Here is a 6,000-nt window from a genome sequence, read left to right as displayed (position 1 = left end):
GGAAGCTTTATATTGAGAATAGCTTTTCCGCCTCCGTCAATTTCTTACCAGTTCTCGTACTTTTAAGACGTCACATTTATTGGTGCCATCTGGCAGCGGTGTCGCGCTATTATGCTTTTCTTAAATAGCTCAGAGCAACCATTGCTTCATTGGTTCAATACCACCAGGCCGGAATTACAATAAGCCTACACCAGGCGATTAAAAACACGTTTGTTAACGCCTGGTGACGCCACACAAAATATAAAATATCTACGTCAATGTGATTGTAAAACGACATATAACATAATTTACCATATTTAATTAATTTTAAACATAATAATATCTTATTCTTCACAAACAAAAATAATTGTTTATCAATCAATTATGAAATAATAAGAAAAAACAAAACTTATTAATTTATTTTTTGAATTATTAACATTACTCTCCTTAACTTCACATCTCTAAAACTTTTAAAAATGTTTGATGATCGCCAAGAGAATGCCCACGAGCTCTTAGACGCTAATGCTGAGCGAACACTACTAGGAGCGCGGTTATGCCAGCTTCTTTAAAGAAAGTCTATATCCAGCCTGCTTTAACGGTACACGAGGCGGGTTTAAAAATAGATTACTAGACTTTGAAGCACAAGGTCTATCTTACAAAATACACTTTTCGGTCCAAAAATGGATCAGGTCAATGCTATTTCTATTTAGCAGTTAATTTCCAGCCCGATATTCTATGATGACACGAGTGAGCCAAATTTAGACCAAAATATTCATCAGATCTCACACAGTACCTGTCGTCGACTCTAAGTACTTAATGTAAGGTCATGTAAACGTCTTCCAGAATATAGCGATCATGCTGGCAAGTATGCGACCATTGCACATGCTTAGTAGTTCCACGCGATGAAATCCTAGCATTTTTATTACCCTGGGGGGCTCAGGGTTGGCGCGTTACTTTGCGTACTACATCAGCTTTTTCTAATGCTGAGGTTATTATCTCTGAGTTGTGGGGATGGGTAGCATAAGGCTGTATTTTATTTAATGACGCTTTCACTAATGGGTCGCGAGCCGGGCTTGACTTCCATGATTTGTGATTCTCGCGAATTGTTCGTCTTTCATTGATACTTGAGGAAGAGCTCGAGCCGCTACCGGAGCTTGTGCTATTGAGCGGCAGCGGTCTTGTTTGCGAGTTGTTTTATCCATGACTGTAATTAGTAGAATGTTAAAAGCGGCAACAAACAATGTCGCGGAGCACAAGTGATTGTAAGTAAGTAGTTGTTTTTAAATACTTGAAATATTTGATATTCATTCAATTTTGTGCCACAAGTACGCAACAGTTTAACAATCAGGTATTATAAATAAGTACCTCTCCGAACGGTTAAAATGTTAAAGGTATGACTATATATCTATTTATTTGAAAAAGGAACTTAATTATATTTTTGACACAATTAAACAATATATTTTGAATTTAATAAAAGTAATTGCAACGTTTCGTATTGACTTTTGCAACTGCAAGTTACTAATCAAAAACCAAAACGACAATTAAGCTACATTCGCGCCTTTTACGAAAACTATTAAAGCGCGACGCCGACAGGTGGCACCACAAATCCGGATGTGACGTCTTAAAAGTACGAAAAAGTAAGGTAATAAATCCACGGAAACTACTCTCAATATGATATATAAATATAAATATAATATATAAGGCTTCCAGTGACCATCTAGCTATTCAATATTACCGTTTAGTTACCATAGTCAGATATATCCCTTGAAAGTTTGAAAGAAATAAAGAAAAAAACGTTTATTAACGATAACTGTTACAAACGGTATATCTTATATTAACATAGAAACACGAGAGAGAGGGTGTACAGCTCTGAATTTGCCATGCATTATAAGTACATGCATGATGCTAATTTCCATCTAAGATCGTTCCAGATGAGTGACGTTACATGAAATAATATAGAAAAATAAACTAAAATAAATTGAAGCAGGGGATTTCCGTTAAAGTGATAGAAGCAGCAAAGTTATGATTAAATCAAATGTGGCAATAAAAATTAACTAAGCGCTATTATAAAATATTATGGTTTTCGGACTACCTTATTGGAAGAACTCGAAGTATACTGGAAGAGTCTGGTTATGGGAAAGGAGACACAACCACTTAACTAGCTTAGAAATTTGTCTTAACGCGTTTGTTATGCACGCCAGCAAGGACACAGGTTTGATGTATTGGTGCCTTACAAAGCCTTCGCTTAACATCGATTCCCATTAAAAAATCCTTAGCTAGAAAGTAGATAACAGGTATTACCATGAAATGATTGTAATATTGTTTTAAAAATGTATTTTTCTTCTCTTTTTAGAAATCAAGACACAAGAGCCCTAGCCCACCTATAGGGTCTAACTTCAGGTCGCCTAGCCCATATGAATATAAAGGAGTTATCCCTATTTATGATAAATATGAATGTCGACGGCGACCAAGGGTCGGATCGGTAAGTGTGAATTAGATTACTAACTTATCGTTTTTGATCGTTTTATATCAAATATATTAAGGAGACCGGGCAGAAGCGTCCTTTGTGCTACAACCATCTACTGCGATCGAACCCGTCTGCCCATCGTGGTGATTATAGGCTAATCCTGCCGTTGGGAGAGGCTTATAATCCAGCAGTGGCCTCTTAAAGGCTATCGATTGAAATGTGCACTTATTTGCAAAGAAATCACTTTTTACAATATGTAATTTAAAAACCACTGATCAGATAAGACTCCAAAACTTCGGTACATTGTTCAGTACATTTGTACGTAGGGAATAAACAGCTCCCAAAAACAATTCGACTCTTTCAAATATAGGTTAACCTATATTTGAAAGGGGACAAAAGGTGAGTCTGGAAAGATATCATTTTGTTATTATATATTCAATGGATTAGGTACGGTACTGTACCAAAATATTTTTTTATTTAATCGATCTCTTCCAAGTTTAATTGGGGAATTAACTGAATATCCAAACTAAGTTGGTATTTCAAATCAACACCAATATCGTACGTAAAAATAGCTATATCTGAAAACTTGTTTATTATTGTAATTAATTGGAATTAGGAACCTAACACTTCCAATTGATTATTACCGGTGAAATTATTGTTGTACCTTTTTTCATATTTTTCAATAAATATGGAATAAATAAAAATATGGAGAAAGTAAGGGTTGAATATAGCATAACAATATTCAGACCTTACTTTCCCCACATGTAATCGATATGAAAGAAATATGTTAAATCAGAAGGCATAGCTATGTGTACCCTCGACACATTAAATTTCGAACATCTTTTGATACGTATCAGATTACGGGTATCAAAATCTAAATTGTGGATGACGCGCAGTTGTCACTCGGACATGATACGGCACATACGGGAAGTCGGTTTTCGACCCAAACAACGCGGCGCGGTGGCCTGTTCCATGGCCATCCATGAAGAGCTGATACAAACCCGGACAATTTTATGATATAATACAGAGTAAACAGAAGAACGACTACGATGTAATCCGAAGCATACGGTATAATGGATGATACGGTGGTACGGAATGGTCTATTAGATCGGATAAATGACACGTGTTCTCTGGTCTTAGCTTAAAATGACAGTGATTATATCACTATTATATGTTATTCGTAAAATACCTATTATTTGCTATTATGTAAATTTACCTAATACTATAATCTGTTTCTGTCTATATTGTATCCTTATAATTAGAATATTAATAGTATATTTTAAACATTATTTTTGGGAGAAGCTATAAAAAGATCAAAACGGCAATTTTGTCTAATTTTGTTTGTTTTGAAATACGTCTACTTGTGTCTTTAAATGAGTGAGTGTTATTCTGAATTTCACCTAAATGGATTTGGCTTTGATTTGGCATAATTAAATCAAACACTAGGATATGATGTGTAATGATGAATAATATAATGATGTATAATTGAACTATTAAAATATAGAACGTTATACTGATCTATAATTTAATGATTTAAATGCTAAAGTAGTAAAAGAACGTTTGAGCTAGTTTTGATATTGTAAACAAAATTGAATATTTATTAGTAATGTGTTATTTATTTTTAATTTTAACTAATTTATGATAAAATTTATTTCTTCTCTATTTTTTGTGGTCTCTATTTATTTAATTAAGTTTCAACATATTTCCCTATGTATGTTTAACGACTGGAAATTAAGAAAGCCAACGTTGTCACCTACTTGCTTTGAGAATACTAATTAAACTAATTAATATAATTTAATACACAACCATAATTTTCAGAAAATTTTTTTAAATACATATTTCTCTTGTGCTGTACCACTGGTTTTTATTCTTATAAACCTGCAACTTGGTATTGCTGCCAAGGTATTTATCATTCCGGTACGATGCCCAGTTTTTATAGTTGTACATAGTAGTATTTTTTATAGAAATAACTGGCCGGCCAGTAGATGGCTCACCTGATGGTAAGGGGCAACCGATCGCCTATAAAAAGAAGAGTTGCTCTTTTTACAGGCGCATGGCAGGCAAGAAACGCGCCCGCAAATTGCGGCCCTGTGTACACTAAGCTGAGGCGTATGTGTTAAGCCTTTATGCCTGTAATTACGATTACGACAATCACGCCTTTCAGCAATTAGAGGATAAAAGCTTATTAGGGGTAGGTATAGGTTTTTAATAATGGTAATAATAACTTCTACACTTCTAACGGTTTACCATCTTATATGACACTATCGCTTTCCACCAGGCAGTAGCGTGCACTGGATTTCCTACGCACAGGGTATGCACAGAGCAGGAAAATTGCATAAATATCTATCAATTTTAGAGTAGGCAGTGCTTTTGTGCATGCCACTGCCACCAGGTGAGATCTCAGCCAAAGGCTAACTTGTAGCTTAAAAAGCTACTAGTAACATCGTAGATTTACCAAGTAAGAATTACCTAGTATCTATCTATATATTATATTTGAAATTAAGTCTGACTGAGATATCAACGCACAACCTAAAGCGCTTCGGATGTAAACCTGAAATTTTGACAGTAGGTTTTTTTTACGACGTAACAGCAAGTTTGTATGAAACTATGTAATTTTTCAAGCAATATATATTAAAATGAATACTTTGGCTCTGGATAAATTTAATTTAACTGAAAAACTAGGTACCTCAAAGTTCAGACCGACTGAAAAATCAACGCACAGCCTAAACCGCTGGTCCAAAAGACATGCATTTTCGAGGGTATTTTTTTTATAAAGTGTGGTTATCCACTAAGAAAGGATATTTTGAAATCCCACCCTTAAGGGTGAGAGAGAAATGGGGGGTTGAAAACTTAAAATAAAACTGTACGTGCTACATTTAATATTTTTTGAAAATTTTAATCAGGAAGATTTAATATCAAAAGAAAACCCAGAACATTTATTTTTTGTCTGTCTGTCTGTCTGTCTAAGTACTGAACGGATTTTGTGTCCAGAATAATTTAAAAAACAGAAGGTGAATTTCAGTAGCTATTAAAAGAAACTAAATATTAATGTGAAGCGGTGAAAATGCATTGGGTAACAGCTCGACTTCAACTTCACGGGGCCGAGTTCAAATCCAAGCACGCACCTCTAACTTTTTTTTTTTATAGAAAAATGTGTACATTACAACAACGTGAAATTACTAAAATTAAACTAAGCGATACATAATAGATGAACCAAAAATATAATTATTTAATCAAATTAATTACAATGATTTGGGTAATAATAGTTTTCTTTTTCTAAGTTATGTGCTTTTTAAGTAATAAAAGTATCACTTGCTTCAACGGTGAAAGAAAAAATCTTGAGGAAAACTGCATGCCTGAGAGTTCTTCATAATGTTCTCAAAGGTGTGTGGAGTCCACCAATCCGCACTGGGCCAGCGTGGTGGACTACGGCCTTGACCCCTTCTCATTTTGGGAGCAGACCCGTGCTCTGTAGAGGGTCAATGATAGGTTGATGATGAAATATTAATTGTTACAAAAAAGTAATATTTTCAAGGCATTCGTATGTATAGTTT

The sequence above is a fragment of the Pararge aegeria genome, chromosome Z (assembly GCF_905163445.1).
Source record: "Pararge aegeria chromosome Z, ilParAegt1.1, whole genome shotgun sequence".
Lineage (NCBI taxonomy): Eukaryota > Metazoa > Arthropoda > Insecta > Lepidoptera > Nymphalidae > Pararge > Pararge aegeria.
Note: the sequence above shows the minus strand (reverse complement) of the source record.